This window comes from Miscanthus floridulus, chromosome 12, assembly GCF_019320115.1.
Source record: "Miscanthus floridulus cultivar M001 chromosome 12, ASM1932011v1, whole genome shotgun sequence".
NCBI classification, from domain to species: domain Eukaryota; kingdom Viridiplantae; phylum Streptophyta; class Magnoliopsida; order Poales; family Poaceae; genus Miscanthus; species Miscanthus floridulus.
The window spans coordinates 7,328,870-7,346,715 of NC_089591.1; the positions used below are offsets into that span (position 1 = coordinate 7,328,870).

The window sequence follows — 17,846 nt, forward strand, 5'->3', positions numbered from 1 at the left end:
ATAGAAAGAGAACACAACAAGATGCAAAAACTTTAAATCAGGACGATCTTTGGAGAAAAAATAACTGGTCAGACTTAACCTAAAGCTGTTAATATTTCGCTAGCGTGAGTAGCAACAGAGGGAAATTAGTTTAGCGAAGGGCATCATATCATACTTAGGCAGTGTGAATAGGCCGTAACAGGAGGTAAATGCCGGTAGTATATGTTGGATTGACTGATCAACCATAACTAGTAATCTAAGAACTCATGTTTTAAATATAGCCAAAGAAATTGCATGGTTGTATCTATTGTACCTACCTGAGGCAAGAACAGCCACTATGCTATGAGAAACAAATTGCCATAAACAATCTGTAAATTAGAGGATGTTTTGGGGAGAAACTATAAGTATAGCTTGGAATAATAGCATAACTACCAACACGTGTATGTATAAGATATTTAAGCCAGACTTTATTGGGGGGATAAGTGTGTGTGCAACGGCTCGACCGGGCCCTGTCGGTATTAGTCCTCCTAGAACACTTTTATCCATGAATATCTTTTGCTAGACTGAATAAACTTTTTAATCATTATTCAGTAAATAAGAAATAAAATAAAATGATAGTTGTACTATCTTTTACATGGGAATAGAGATGATTTACCGGTAGCAATCATAACTCCAACAAATGCTGAGATGACAGTAGCAGAAATGGCAAAGATAGCAACTAATACTGCTCCAACATACACTGCAACTGAGCAAGCAAAGAAGATATCCAAGAATCCTCTAGCAGCGGCCAGGGACATCTGGACTGAGACGATGATGGCATTAGCAGTGGCAATTAGCAGGAGGAACATAAAGATCAGAAGGCCAGTCAATGCTATAAGCGTGATTGTCCCAACCTACCAGATCAGAAATAGGTACAGCGAGCAAATTTTATTTACTGAGAAATTTAAAGAATTCCTGAAATGGATGCCATACCAAAGGCAAGGTATCATGTAATAAGAGGTTATTGGATCAAAACATCACGGCAAATTTTTGAATGGAAATGGATCCACATTGAGAAAATAAATTTGATTCGCTGTTTGCTTCATGACCCCATTCGTGTGGGTTTCTTAGTGTATCTCGTTTCGATAATGGTCGGTTGCAGTATGAAACAAAACCAATCATCAACAAAATGGGTGGAGAAAAAAAAGAAATAAGCAATGAGTCATTCCCCCATTACTGGAATCGATGAACTGAACACATGCAAAGATTGATAAATGTGGAGCTGAGGAACGGCTGAACCATGTGTCATGATACTTATCTGATACTCAGAGAAGGAGAAAAATGACCACTTATCTCCTAATAATTTCATTCCAAAAAAACGCTCCTAATATTTTCTTTTAGTGTGCAACTACCACCAATCTTTATTTTAACGATATGCCAGTCCTGTAAGCAAAGCCAGAGAGCATATTGTCATTATTGGCATTCTATAATAAGTAAAAAAACTTGTTAATTTGTACCACACATCTGCTAGGTGGCTATGAATTAAAGAGAATGATGCAAAGATTTGTTTCCTTCATACCTCAACTCACAACAATGAATTTGTGGATGTACTATTCCCATTAGTGACCTCAAGGTGCGGGGAATCTATCAAAATTCAAACACCTTTGCATAACAAAGCATCTGAATCTCATCATTCGACAGGACAGACATGGTGCATTATTAGTGGTACAGATCCAAATCAAAATGGATTTACATGATGTGAAGCAACAGTACACACCTAGGGGCAGCAGCATCCTCAACGTCAAACCCAGCGCTCTACAGTAACAGCTTCATGGTCTCCTTCCTCCTCGTGGCCTCCTGGCCCTCCGCTCCGGGGAGCATGATAATTGTCAGTCACAGCATGTCTGTCACAAGGACTAAGAATAATTACAGAATGATTTAAAGAAGAAAAATGCAGGATGAGAATAGAGCTATCATTGTGAGCTATCATCTATTGTACATACAACTATTTTAGACTCTAGTTCTGTTAAGTACATACATACATGGAGCAAACAGTTGTGCAGCCAAACAGTTGAACAGAAGATATATTAATAGATCCTTACATGACCATTAGCATCCAGTAAGATGTTCTCAGGCTTCTACAACAAAATCAAGTGATTTATAATCCATAGTCAAGGTGCTTACTGCATATAGAATATCGCCAACTGACTTGTCGCATTCCTTTATACAGCCTGTCGACAGGCAAACAAGACCAGAAAAGGGTTAATGATCACCACCATATAAGACACCTACAATGTTATTAGCTCTATGAAACGTGATTACAGTATCTATAAGCATAGAATATGGCTTTAGTTAGAATGGAGGCCTGAAGACTGAAGTGCAACCTTGCTCCATTCAGACACGAACTCAAGTGCAGAACCATTTTGAAACAAACACAGATTTTGCATCAAAAGTCTAGCGAGCCCCCGTCCCACCCGTCCAAACTCCCAACCAACATAAGAAAGAGCTTTACCCTCAAGAAACGGACATGGAATGCAGGTCGCCTATCAGGATCCTTTGCTTCTGCTAAGACCTTCTGGTGGACCAAGACAACAGCTGCTTTGTCAACATTGATAGCCAGCTGAAGCTATAGCATGAGAAAACAAAAGAGCAATAGTAAATCCATTTATTAAACCAAATCACACGTCTTGGCTCCTGAACAGTAGTGCACGCTAATAAGAACTCGAACATTTGTACTAATCCATATAGAAACTTGAACATTTGTACTAACCCATACAGAAACTTGAACATTTCTTGTTCAATTGATAATGTGAAAACCATAGGAGCAAGGCACCTCCGGCGCCAGGCAGAGCCCCCCGGCGTTCGTTTTTCATCGCCAGGCAGAATGAAATGCTAACATTCTAATGCCCTTTAGCCTTCTTAAGTATTGGTGCTCGCTAAGTAGCAGCCCAAGATGTAACCTGCACACGGAAAGCTCAATTTCAATCGTTCTGTCTTATGCAATGACTAAGAAGGACATGGTTACACACCTGTAATAATTGGAAGAAGACTATAGACTACTTTCGTAGTGTGTGGTTTACAAAGGTCATAAAAATTCGGTTGTTTATATGAAAAAACAACCGAGGTAGTGACAAGGAAACGTCACACTATACATTTTTTCAGCAGGTAGTGGATAAAATATCTTTCAAATACAAATGTTATATAGGCTATAACAATAAATTATGTCATTGCCATTCGGAGGCATAAACACAAACCATCGAAAAAATAGGCTGAAGGCTAACCTTTTTCATGCTGCTAGAATGTAGCAGGTAGCTTCCAATTTCTTTATTATCTTGCTGATCCTATGACCTAGGAAACCAAACCTGAAAAGTTGTCACCAAATTAGGAAATAGAACATTCTACATGCATATATATTTGAATAATTATGATTTATAGAAGGGGACAATGCTCCTTTCCAATGCTTTATTTATTCCATCTTTGCAAAATATAAGTATTCATATTTAAGTAGGATCTGAAATAGCTGAACTCACCATCCAAACAAGAATTTTATTCCTTTTTTGCAAAATATAAGTATTCATATTCAGGAACAATAAATAGGATCTGAAATAGTTGAACTCACCATTTTGAAATAACAATCCACCACATTACCCTGCATTTTAATGATTTCAGATAGGTTAATTTTGAGAGACAGACAGAGCCTAAATCGCTGTAGTACAGAAAAAGGCACCAAATAGACAGGTACCAACAAAATACGTAGGCATTCCAATTGTCCTTCTTGTTGCTGCAGTGATAGAGCAGGCGGTAGACGATATCCATGTGAAAGGTCCTAATGGCTAGAGGGGGGGTGAATAGCCTAATAAAAATTTCTACAACAACACTTAACCAAATGGTTAGACAATTAAGAGGCGAAGCGAGTGTTGTGCTAGCCTACTCAAAATGCAAGCCACCTACCACAATTCTAGTTTAGATAGTGTCATTTCACACAAGATCAATGACACTACCCTATGTTAGTGTGCTCTCAAAGGCTAACTAAAGAGCCACACCAACCAAGCATGCAAGCTCTCACAACTAGCTACACTAAAGAGCTTGTCAACTAGTTTGCGGTAGAGTAAAGAGAGTGATCAAGAGGGTTATACCGCCATGTAGATGAATGAACCAATCAATTACGAAGATGAATAACAATGATGACCAATCACCTCGGAATCAATGATGAAGACAATGATTTTTACCGAGGTTCACTTGCTTGCCGGCAAGCTAGTCCTTGTTGTGGCGATTCACTCACTTGGAGGTTCACGCGCTAATTGGCTTCACACGCCAAACCCTCAATAGGGTGCCGCACAACCAACACAAGATGAGGATCACACAAGCCACGAGCAATTCACTAAAGTACCTTTTGGCTCTCCGCCGGGGACAAGGTCAAGAACCCCTCACAATCACCACGATCGGAGCCGGAGACAATCACCACCTCCGCTCGACGATCCTCACTGCTCCAAGCCGTCTAGGTGGCGGCAACCACCAAGAGTAACAAGCGAAATCCACAGCGAAACACGATCACTAAGTGCCTCTAGATGCAATCACTCAAGCAATGCACTTGGATCACTCCCAATCTCACTATGATGATGAATCAATGATGTAGATGAGTGGGAGGGCTTTGGCTTAGCTCACAAGGTTGCTATGTCAATGAAAATGGCCAAAGATATGAGCCACAGCCGGCCATGGGGCTATAAATAGAGCCCCCATCAAATAGAGCCGTTATACCCCTTCACTGGGCAAAACGCGCTCTGATCGGACGCTCCGGTCATACTGACCGGACGCTGCCCCTCAGCGTCCGGTCGCCCGATGGACGCCACGTGTCATCGCCTTCAAACGCTGTTCGTCAGATTCCAACGGCTACGAAGCTGACCGGACGCTCCGATCAAAACTGACCGGACGCTGAAGCCCCAGCGTCCGGTCGTTTCCAGTAAGCTCCCCGAGGCATGTTTTTTCGACCGGACGCGTCCGGTCCACCTTGACCGGACGCAGCTAGCGTCCGATGCTCAACCCTAGCCTACTGTGCCGTCTGACAGCTCGATCGGACGCAGCCTTTCAGCGTCCGGTCGCTGAGTGACCCAGCGTCCGGTCAGTAGACCGACGCCAGCATCATTTCAACTAACTCCAGTTCAACTCTAACTTCTTCACCCTTGCTCAACTGTGCCAACCACCAAGAATTTTGCATCCGGCGCAATAGAAAATAGACATTTCATTTTTCCAAAAGCGCCGATCTCAACCCTGCAAACACCTTGTGCACATGAGTTAGCATATTTTCACAAATATTATCAAGGGTGTTAGCACTCCACTAGATCCTAAATGCATATGCAATGAGTTAGAGCATCTAGTGGCACTTTGATAACCGCATTCAGATACGAGTTTCACCCCTCTTAATAGTACGGCTATCAAACCTAAATGTGATCACACTCTCTAAGTGTCTTGATCACTAAAACAAAATAGCTCCTATGGTTTATACCTTTGCCTTGAGCTTTTTGTTTTTCTCTTTCTTCATTTCAAGTTTAAGCCCTTGATCATCGCCATGCCATCACCATTGTCATGCTATGATCTTCATTAGCTTCTTCTACTTGAAGTGTGCTACCTATGTCATGATCACTTGATAAACTAGGTTAGCACTTAGGGTTTCATCAATTCACCAAAACCAAACTAGAGCTTTCACCATGAGAACAAAATCGATGTACAGATGCACAACTTCAACAAGAAAATTAATTCTAAACAAGGTGTGTGAATGGCAACACAACTGGAGTGAACAGGTAGATGATCACTCTGTTGGTATTCTAAATCGACCCATCGACCGTAGGACCTAACCCTACCAGACGAGAATGAATGAGCGAGAGCTGACCTGAGCGGAACCAGCAGCTAGGGTTTCGTGTAGCAAAGGCAGGTAGGGTTTCCTGTAGCACTTGTAGCATATGAGCACACGCGGAGCAGACGGAGGAGGCAGCGGCGGGGGTAGGCAGGCCGACGGCCACCGGTGGGGCTGGCCTCGCCGCGCCATGGCCGGGGACAGGCATAGGCCGCGGCCGGGGCCGACGCCGGCACTGCCCGGGGGCGTCGTCGCCCAGCCAGCGCTTCGCGCGGGGAGGCGGCGGCGGTGGGGCTGGACCGGCACACCTCGACGCCGGGAGAGAGAGAGGGAGGGAGGCAGAGGGAGAGAGAGGAAGGGAAGGCAGGGGCCGAGATGGTGGAGGCGGCGTTTCGCGGGAGGAGAAGCGTCGGGCTCGGAAGGGAGGGCACGTGCGGGAGAGGAGAAGTCTCGGAAAGTGAAGCAGAAGCTGTATATATATTTGACTTGCGCTGATTTTGAAGAGGAGCCGTTCTAGACAAAGGAACATGAGGAGGAGCCATAAGAAGCTACGAAGAAGAAGGAGAATCCGATTCAGTAAAATCTGACGGAACCAATCTCAGGCATCGGATGGGGAGATCGAACGGACGAGGAAATTCCGGTGACGTGGACGATGGTTCCTTCGGGAAGCCACCTCTAGCTTGTTTGGGTAAATGTAGTCGCAAGCACTGGCAGCGTTGGGATGGGCTGCTAAAATACGCGGGCGAGGCGACGACTGTTCGCTGGTCACCGCACCGTATTTTTTTTTTCTTATAACAAAACAGCTTCGGCCGGCTTATCGGCCGCAGGTCAGAAAAGGTCTCTCTGTCGTGTGTGATTTTGGTGAGAGACGATCCAGCACGTCGCTTTGCAACTTTGCATTGCTGCTGCGTACGAGTACTACTACCTCATGGTGGACGTTCGGTTCTCGGTTCGGTTTCTTCGGTTATTGATAAAATTCGGTTCCTAGAAAACAGGAACCGATCGATTCCAAAAAAATCTAGAAACCGAGCATTTCGGTTCTTAGTCATTTTAGTTGGGTTCCGATTCTAACCAAACTAACCGATTTTTTTTTTAGAAGACCTCAAGACAATAATAAATATAATTGTTCTAAGACAAATTTATGCAACACTATATTCATTTTTAATAATAATAATATATAAGAAAAACAATAGCAATATAGTAACACAAGTTCAAATATAAAACACTGCACATAAACCAAACATAATTCTACAAAATACAAGTAAGTGAAGTATAATTCATGTAATTCGGTTCTTTCGGTTAATTCGGTTAACCGAGAGTAGGAACCGAATTTTCTTCGGTTATTTCGGTTCCTCAATATCAGGAACCGAATTTTTCGGTTCCGGTTCTTTCGGTTTCGGTTCCAGTTCTTTCGGTTCGGTTCTCGGTTAAATTTGACCAGGGCTATACTACCCCATGCCCATGCGTGCGCAACTGGCAACGGTCCTAATAAGGCCTGGTTTAGTTCCAAAAAATTTTCACCCCAAACTATCACATTGAATCTTGCGACACATGCATAGAGTATTAAATATAGACGAAAAAAAACTAATTGCACAGTTTGGTTGGAAATCGCAAGACGAATGTTTTAAGACTAATTACTCCATGATTAGCCATAAGTGCTACAGTACTAACATGAGTTAATGATGGATTAATTAGGCTTAATAAATTCGTCTTGCAGTTTTCAGGCGAGCTATGTAATTAGTTTTGTATCCAAAAACCCCTTCCGACATCTAAAAATTTTTATTTCGTGAACTAAACACAGCATAAGCAAGGAAAACAGACACTGGTTTTTCTTTGCTTGTTTTAATTTGTTTGGTGCCCGCGCCGTCTCGTCCTCGTTTCCTTCGTCTCGTGATGACGCACCCAAAAAAAAAAAGTGCAGGTGGGGGCGCACAAGCGCACTTGGGGCACACACCTCGCTCGTGGGCTGCTCTGCTCCGCTTATCCATCTCCGCCGGCAGCGCGCAGGATGCAGATGCAGTGCACCACGGCGGCGGCCACGGCGCAAGTGAAGCTGCAACGACGGCTCGCAACAAACTTCGTCCAAGCCACATGCAGGAAAGGAAGGCATGCATTCCACCCTCGCTAGCTGTATGTGCCACTGTACATCATATCCGTCTATCAAACTCAAATCAACCACCATCGACATTGACAAGCGACCTATTCCCTCCGTCCTAAAAAAAAAATAAGAGTCCAGAATCGTATTGGTTTCTCAACTTTGACTATATTTATAAAAAATACATGCAACATTTATATCTCTAAATAAGTTTATTATAAAAGTATACGAATTATGTATCATAAATATTAATATTTTATAAAATATATTTGGTCAAAATTAAAAGTTGTTGACTTTTTAGAAGCGAGAATGACTCTTTTTTTAGGGACAGAGGGAGTAGATACATACAATTCAAGGTAGTAATTTTTTTCACCTTTTCCCTTTCCTCTTCTTAGAGCATGTGCAATGTATAAGCCTAAGTGTTTTTTTTTCTTTTGTTAAAAGATACTCAGAAGAGTATCCCATATCTTATATATATATATATATATATATATATATATATATATATATATATATATATATATATATATATATATATATCAACGGCTAGTATAAAAAATGGACATCAAGACACAAAAACGGCCTCTATAAATTAAGAGTACATCAAAACCCTATCCGTTCGTCTTCTTTCTTTCATCGTCCATTGTCTATTGAACTTGAAAATCGAACTATAAACCTAGCAAAGAAAGAGACACTTGCAGACACTCCCACCAAATAAGGCTACGAAAAATCTCGCAAAAACTATGCTCGCCGCTGACAACGAGATCTAGTATCCACTGTGAAACCTTTCACCATAGGTTGAAGAAACCGTCCAACAAACGTAGGTTTACAATCCTTCACCATCAGAACAAAGTATTAGAGATGCCGTACTTTGCTATACAACAGACCAAAAGAAGAGGTCGAAATCACCACATTAAAATCTAATTGATCGCTTCCCTTGATCAACACGCCAGCTGCCAAAATCCGAAGAGAACAAATAGGTCAATCTGACAAACCATACTCACATCACAGGCCATTCGTCAACGCCAGATTGAATTTCGTCGAGGTAGAGACATACTAGAGTGACATTAATACAATGCACCATCATCGTCGCTACCTCGTTGATGACGCCAGAAACCAAACCCTAGATGAACAAGGAAACAATAAAACCTAACTCTACAAAGGAATCAGATCCTTGCTCCTCTGGCCACCGATGGTCGCCCGCTGGAGAGAGAGGAGGGGGGCCAATGCAAGTGTTGCACGGGGGAGAGCAGCGGTTGTATAGTCGTGGAGGCGCCATCGATTTTTTTGCGTGATGCAAGTGGTTTTTATGGGTACACCCTAGAGAAGTAGGCTTTAGTTATTTCTACTAAGCCACAGTCCCGCTTGGAATTAAAAAGAAAAGGATCTCAAAGCCCAATAGCTTCTTCCTGCAACAATCACATCCGCTTTATGCGCCTCTGCACCAGTTGCCCCTCCCTCGAAGCTATGATGACCGGTGGTAATGATGTTTATCACCGCCGGTTATAAATTGGTGGTGTTAACCTTAACTGATTATTACTACCTACTTTCACAAACTCCGAGAAAAACCAACGGTGAAGGAAGATTATGAATTTGCGCTTGGAAGTGAGATGGAGTTTTTGCAGTAGTGTATATGGACTATTTTAGAGGCTTTATGGACTGTATTTTTTTTGTAACAAATTGTGTGGCTACCCTTATTACTTAATTTGGGTGCAAGTGTCGGCCGGAAGCAATGTACGTTTACTGTGATCATATCGTACATGCATGACTCCATTGTGTGTTTCACGTACACGCTCATAAAGAAGCTTCATATTGTCACGTCACAGTGCATGTGCTCATCCGTGAAGATATACATTTTTGTTGGATATTTATTCTCTCTCGAGATGCACGCGCTAGACAGATTTTGTCCATCTTTGGCACTCATTCATCATGCACCTCCGGGCTCCGGCTTCATCACATGGCGCGCTACGGTGGTCACTACACAGTGTGAAGTCTAGAGCCAGCTAGAGAATTAATGTGGGTGAGTTTTGCTAAACGAGGCAGCTCTCGTTAATTTGGCATTGCAACCTAAGCACACGCCCCCTCAGTCAGTAAAGTTTGTTGGATACAATATTTTCTTGTTTACGAAAGAGCTTTGCAAAATAATTTGGTTTGAGAATCCCATAGGCACTATGGGAGACACGCTCTTTGCCGAGTGCTCGGAGCTTTGCCGAGTGTCGAAACACGGGCACTCGGCAAAGAGACAGTTTGCCGAGTGCCGCACTCGGCAAAGCCGGCACTCAGCAAATGTCATTTTTGCCGAGTGTCGTCAAACACTTGGCAAAGAGTGACACTCGGCAAACGTCCTCTTTGCCGAGTGTCAGGCACTCGACAAAGAACAACCCTCGGTAAAATGCCTCAGGCGACGCCCGTGGCCCCTCCGTCATCCTTTGCCGAGTGCTGACCGTTAGCACTCGGCAAACGTGCTGTCTTTGCCGAGTGCTGCAAGCCTAGCACTCGACAAAGAGGTTCCTTTGTCGAGTGCCAATTGCGATACTTGGCAAAGTATTTTTATTTTTTTTATTTTTGTTTTCAAATTTTTTCTGTGGCATTTATACAGTACCTAGAAGCACATGTTTCAATTTGGAACTTTTCTATGATTTTTTGGTATATTTTTTTAATTTTTTATGTTTACTTGAATTTTTCTCGAAAAAGTAAATTTGAACCGCAGGTGCATGAAATATTAGAATTTAGCGATTCAAAAAATGGTATTCATGTTTTGAGTGTATTTTGAGGCCGTGTGCAGAGACATTCGTGGAATTTCGAACATTCGTTTCATGAAACATGACCACCAACTTGTTAAAAAAGTATTTTTTAATTATATAAAATGCAAACGAAGTCCGAAAATCACGAAACTTGTTGAGGTGTCGTGTCATCGCATGTAGAGGTTGTGGTAAAAAATTTAGAAGTTTCCGAGCAAGTTGTGACGTACGATGCCTAAAACCCAGACTGGCCGAGTCTTAGGGATGAAGAGTCGTGACTACCACATATGGATTGAGCGGCTTCTTCCATCAATGGTTCGAGGCTACGTCCCTGAGAATGTCTGGAAGGTGCTGGCAGAGTTGAGCTTTTTTTTCCGCTAGCTTTGTGCCAAGGAGGTATCTGTGAAAGTGGTTGAGGAGTTGAAAAAAGCGGCACCTCTGTTGCTCTGTAAGTTGGAGAAGATCTTTCCACCTAGCTTTTTCTTGTCGATGCAGCATTTGATTTTGCACCTTCCGTCCGAGGCACGAATGGAGGGGCCCATGCAGAACCGTTGGTGCTATCCAATCGAGAGATGTCTAAAGACTATTCGCAAGAAATGTGGAAACAAAGACAGGATTGAGGCTTCCATTGCTGAGGCATTCATTCATGAGGAGGTGTCAAACTTCACAACAACATACTATAATGAGAACCTTCCTAGCGTGCATAATCCACCCGCTCGGTACAACGTGGGAGAGCAAGTGGAGCGACCACAAAGACCTTGAGCTATGAAGAGTGGCGCAAGATCATGCTCTACGTGTTGACCAACCTTGACGAAGTGGAAACGTATCTGGGGTAAGTTCTCAACGAACTTGTTACATACTCCATAACTTTTGTACATCCAACAACATTGTTCCTTGTCGGTGCAGAGAATTTTTTGATGAATCCTGGCACCATTCTAGGCCACCTTCTGACCATGAACGAGAGACCCTTCTTCAACATGGTTCGCCTTATTTCATTACATGGTTCCAAAAAAAGGTACTGGCCAACTTAGCTCTTACTAAGTTTGACGTTCTAAGTTGCCTGATTTCATTTCTCTCCTGCTTGAACTTGCAGTGCCAAAGAGATGTGTCTATAAGTGCTGAATTACGATAGGTGGCCAATGGCTTTAACTATAAGGTCTTGTCATTTAACGCTTATGACGTGAATGGATATCGCTTCCACACAACAAGGTACGAGCAGAGTCGTCCCAATCCAAGGACCACGAATACCGGAGTATTTACGCCAGGCACTGATCAGGAGGAGTATTATGGGACAGTTGAAGAAATATACGAGCTCGACTACCATGGTTCCAAAGCACTTAATCCTGTCATATTCAAATGCTAGTGGTTTGATCCTGCAGTATCGAGAAAGTCCCATCAACTTGGGATAGTCGAAACTCGACAGGATTTCTTCTATCCAGGAGAAGATGTCTATATTATGGCTCAACAAGCCACACAAGTTTATTATTGTCCATATGCTTGCAAAACCGACCCACGTCTTCAGGGTTGGTATATTGTGCACAAGGTATCACCACATGGTAGATTACCTCGTCCAAACCCTGATGATTACAACTTGAACCCAAACACGCATGACGAAGAGTTCTATCAACAAGAGGGGCTACCAGGGATGCTTGAGATAGACTTAACCAGAGAGATCGAAATGGAAGTAGACGAGGAATGGGTTGTTGACGAGAACGCTACAAATGAGGTGCATGATCCGAAGGACTTGGAAATGCTTGACGAACTACGACTAGGCAATGACAACGATGAGGATGAGGCTGTTGAGGATTTGGACAATCTTGATAGTGATGACGATACATATCGTCCAGATAATCACGATCATGAAGAATATTAGAAATACATGTAATACTATGTTATTTTGTAATTACATTTTCTTTATTTTGCATCTCTTACTAAGTACGTCTCATTTATCTGTACTTACTGGTTTACTCTTTTTAATTGTAGGTGATGGGGCCCACTAGGAGGAGCTACCCCTCGGTTTACGCCAACCGGAGGGACATGGCGGCAGCTGAGGAGGCGGAGGCGTCAGAGAGGCCGAGAGGTAGGCCTAGGCGGGAGCCATTGACTAACCACGGGCGCAGCTCCTCACGTGACCCTGTGCACGACGACGACCTTCAGCACACGGTGGACGGGGACGGGGGTTCACGGACGGAGGATGAGGAGGCGGTTCTAGCGATGGAGGACGAGGAGGCAGCGACGGTAGGGGTTCCACTTCCTCTGGTACGTCGAAGCCCTACCAGCGAGGCCCCGCAAAGCTCCCGAAGCGACCGATACCTGTTGAGAGGCACCCACTGATTACACCCGAGGGCGATAAGTAAATAACTTCATATGTTCTTTATTTGATATGTTGAAAAATCATAATGACAACTAATAACTATTATGGACCACTTGTGTAGGAACTGGGTGCTTGTGGACCAGGCGGCCCCGGCACGCAATGTGAATGGCATCCTAGGACTTCTGTGCAAGGAACACTTCCCTGGCCTGGTTAGGAAAGGAGATCAGGATTGGGAGCCGGCCTGGACGTTCGACCACTATGCCCTCATGTAGGATGCTCTAGATCATAATGGCATCCGTTGTAGAAACAAGGCAGATCGGGTGATTAGGGAGTTGTGGGTAAGTCTTTCTTGTACTACATTCCTCAATTCCTCGCATTCATTGGACATTCTTGAAATAAAATAATGGATACCTCGTGTCTTTATGCAGGACTTCTTCAGAATCCAGGAGGGATAGGAGGAAAGTGCGTATCAGGTGGCTTATGCTTCCTGTAAAAGGCGTGTCACGGACTTGCACTACGAGTCCCACATCCAGGCCCACATAGACTACAACGCCAAGTTCCTACTTAGGCGTGTCAACAAAGAGGAGGCAAGACAGATGACGCTGACAAGGGAGCAGTACATACAGGTAAATACAAAACATGAATATTCATTTCTTTTGAGATTAAGTATGCCTAATTTGATCTTCTGATATGTCGTCTACTTGATGTCCTATAGGCGATTCCAAGCTGGTGCGCCACCCACCCTGATTGCTGGGAATATATTGTGGACACCTGGTTGGATGGGGACTGGCAGAAGAAGCACGAGGAGGCCCGCGACAGGCGTTTGTAGATGCCAGGTGTACCTCACCATCAGGGCAGCCACAGCCTCAGCAAATATGCAAAGGCATATGTAAGTCTTCGCCATTACTCTAATCTAGCCGCGCTCAATTCTGCATCATTTCTAACCACATGTTGTTGTCTTTCTCGTAGTCGGATGCACATGGTGGCCAGCCAGTTGGTCAACTCAAGGCATATGCTCTGGCTTACATGGGCAAGGCGACGGCCGACATCGAGTACGACCCAGATGCCCCGGTTCAGGCGTACACCAACTCCAGCGTCCACACCCGCCTCTCTTCGTACACGGAGGTGGCAAGGTCAGTCCATGGGCCGGGCTATGATCCGAGAACCGAGGAGCACCTTGATCCTCAGCTCGTGATGAGAGTGGGGCAAGGCAAGAAGCATGGGCGGTTCTAGATTGGTGACGGCGTCCTCGACACAGCCTCTACTCCTCCTCTCCACCAGCTCCGAGCATTGAGCATGAGCTCAAGCGTGCCCATACGCCAACGGCCGACCGCGGTGTCGACACTCCAGGTAAGCATTCCTGTTTCATTCGTTGTTCTTTGACTTTTACATACCTTACCTATACATTATTGAAACATTGGGGTCAAATGCTGCAGGCCCAGGTGCAGGAACTACAGGCCGAGCGGGAGGTCGAGCGGCAAAGGCTACAGGCTTTGGAGGCCCAGCGGGAGCAAGATCAGCGGCAGATGGCCGAGATGATCAAGTTCATGCAGCAAATTGGCCAGCAACAAGGTTGGGCGATCCCACAGACGCTGCTTGCTCCAGATCCACCTCCACAACGTCCTGATTCTACCCCGGTGAGTATAAGTATGAAGTTTTACTTTCTATGCTGAAACTTAGAGAAATCTAGCGAAACCTAGTGGTGGTGGTGGTGGTGGTGTGGTGTTGGTGGTGGTGGTCATGGTGTTGTGGTGCTCATGGTGGTGGTGGTGGTGGTCATGATGGTGATGTGGTGATGGTGGTGTGGTGGTGGTGGTGAAGTGTTGGTGATGTGGTGGTTGTGGTGGTAGTGACGGATATTTATCTTGCATATTTATCTATTCTCTTGTCGCTCACGTGCAATCCCTTCTATTTTGTGCAGCATCAATCGGGGGCGACGTCGAACCACCTCGGAGGGTCGCCGAGATCGCACTTTGGGCCATCCCAACCCGAACCGTCGCCATGAGCTTCAAATGGCAGCCGTTGTGATATAATGCACTTGTGAACTATGCTTGTGTGTTTGGACTTGGGAGTCGAGATTGTGATACTTGTATGCTATGTTTGTGTTTGTGGTGGATTGTGATATATATTTGTATATATTTGTGTGATATATAGTTGTGTTATATATATATATATATGATGTATATCTTGTTTGCAACGATGGAAGACTAAAAACCAAATTTTTTTTGAATTTTTTCACTTCTTTGCCGAGTGTCATGACCATGACACTCGGCAAAGTTGGGAATCTAGGACACTAAGCTTCCAAGCTTTACCGAGTGTCTACCTACAGCACTCGGCAAAGAAAATCCAAAAAAAAGAAAACAAGCTTTACCGAGTGCCAGATTCAGACACTCGGCAAAGCATTTTTTTTAAAAAAATAAAAAACACATTTCTTTGCCGAGTGCCGACGCGTGGCACTCAGCAAAGGGGCTGTCACTGTGACCTGGCCATCACGGCGGCTTTTCTTTGCCGAGTGCCGTCGTGGCACTCGGGAAATCCTTTGCCGAGTGCCCGATATACGGCACTCGACAAAGAAACCTTTGCCGTGAAGGGATATGTCGACAGCTCTTTACCGAGTGCAGCACTCGGCAAAGGCTTTGCCGAGTGCAAAGCCTTCTTTGTCGAGTGTAATTGCACTCGGCAAAGCACGCGTCTGCTGTAGTGAGGGGGTTTGAAAACATCAAACTTTGTAATTTCTAAAAGATAGTATTTCTAAAACAATGATATTACTGGAGTTTCAGAATCTTTCATTTTAAGCCTCTTTTATAAATCACGGCAAAGCTTTCAAATTCTTCGGCTAATATAAATCGCGGCAAAGCTTTTATCGTCCCTTCTAAAAAAACCTCTTTTGTTTTCTTGCTCTATACTCACCCACTCTTATATATATATAGGGAGAGTATATTCAGTAGCCAGCTACAAAATAAGTTATTCTGTAGCCACCTCCATTTACGATAATTTTATATATTAATTTACGATAATGTCAATACATATTTACGATAGTTGGGTTACTATAACACATGGGGATATTTACCATAACGTTATAGTAAACCACTTAGTAAGGAGTTACTATAATCTCGTAAATTAATATAGTAATTATCGTAACTCAAAGTGGCTACAGAATAAGTTATTTTGTAGCGAGCTACAGGGTAGTAGTTATATATATATATATATATATATATATATATATATATATATATATATATATATATATATATATATATATATATATATATATATATATATATATATATATATATATATATAGCTGTGGCGATCTATACATAGCAATCATCGTATGTTTAGTTTCAACACAAAAATAAAAGTTATATATTACAAGTTTCAATGTTGCCGCCGGCAGGCCATGTGCACCAAACGTCCCAGCTAAACTATTGTATGGCCACAAATAAATAGATCTTGTTAATATATCCAAAATACAATTTGATCGATGCACCCTGTCATGCAAACTAGTCATCCTCGATGCATTTTTCCCCTTTCCCCAGGTTTTCACCACAAGGATTCTTTGTTTCACATTCACTACTAGAAAAAGAACTGCCATGCCGGCCCGTCTCCGTAAGGGCAGTCCCAATGGTGCATTGATGATGGTTTCTATCCTCATTAAATGACTTGTCACGTAGGCAAAATGTTGACATGGCAACGTAATTAATGAAGAAAGAGAGCAAAAATCATAGAAATGGTTTCTTCATGAAGAAACTAGGTCTACTCTTGACCCAATGCACCAAGAAACCATGAAATCGCCATCGGGGAGAAACCACCAGTTTCTAGGGAGCTCGTGTCGCACTCCAATTGGAGGAAAAGATAGAGTTGGGAGAGAGAAAGAGAAAATAGTTATTACTCATAGAAACCATGGGTTGGAAAGCAGTACTTTTTTTAGTGCGGTATCCTATGTTATAAAAACTACTAGTTTTTTTCATTGGGACTGCCCTAAGGGTATATGTACAGCCCAGCAACGAACTAGCTTTTTCTCTTACCCCCCGCCACCTAGAAGAGAAATAAACTTAGCAAAAACTGATGCAATGGCATCCTGGGACCCATACGTAAATAAATAAAACAAAAACAGTAGCCACTGACTTCCATTATTGGCCAGCTGAGAGAAACTGTGGCAAATGATTTTCTTTATTCTCTTATAGCATTAATTCCCAACAGATTGCTTATTTCCAATCCCCTAAAAATATGTATAGGTGATCTCCAAATTGGGACTTTCAAGCAGGCAGACAACTTTAATAATTGATTTATTTATTCAGAGATTCATCATTACTTATGGAACTTGCGGTTAATTCGAGCGTTTCATATTTTTTCCATAATAGCAAATAAATTAATGGAAACAGCATGGGTGTACTACCTACACTGCAAGAATAGATTAATTTTAAGGAGGGAGATTGGGAGAAGAAAATGTGTCCCTAATTTTGGTTTCATTAATTGGTTTGGCCACGCCATCCTGTCCTTGCAAGTAAGTACAACAACAAAACTGGTGTACATACTTCATGTTATGTATGCAGAGCACCATATAAATCAAGCGGGGAGCTCTTCCGCGTAGCAAAAAACTATGTAACTAATAAAAAAGTCAATATGTTTTCATATAATTCTTAGTTAAACATGAGATGGATTGACTCTGGACAAATGAAAATATGTTATATTTCAGGACGGTGGGAGTACACTAACTTCGTTTAAAAAAAATTACACACTATATGTATCTAGAAAAGCTAAATTTAAATGACTTATAAATTAAAATGGAAGCAGTAGCAGTCATGATTCAGTGGCATGTATATACACGACGTAAAGGAACAAACAAACAAACAAACAAATTTATGCATGTCTCAGGAGAGTAGG

General features: G+C 43.0%; 2 long non-coding RNA genes across 2 annotated transcripts; both read right to left on the minus strand.

Annotated features, from left to right (window-relative positions):
- Positions 1-882: 882 nt before the first annotated feature.
- Positions 883-1,777, minus strand: LOC136495331 (uncharacterized). The gene is made up of 3 exons (XR_010768970.1): positions 1,736-1,777; positions 1,538-1,638; positions 883-1,401 (listed from the first exon to the last, which is right to left on the minus strand). It is a non-coding gene; the product is annotated as an uncharacterized lncRNA (long non-coding RNA).
- Positions 1,778-2,133: 356 nt separating this feature from the next.
- On the minus strand, positions 2,134-2,830 carry LOC136496824 (uncharacterized). Its single transcript, XR_010769137.1, has 3 exons — positions 2,729-2,830; positions 2,471-2,584; positions 2,134-2,189 (listed from the first exon to the last, which is right to left on the minus strand). It is a non-coding gene; the product is annotated as an uncharacterized lncRNA (long non-coding RNA).
- Positions 2,831-17,846: the final 15,016 nt, after the last annotated feature.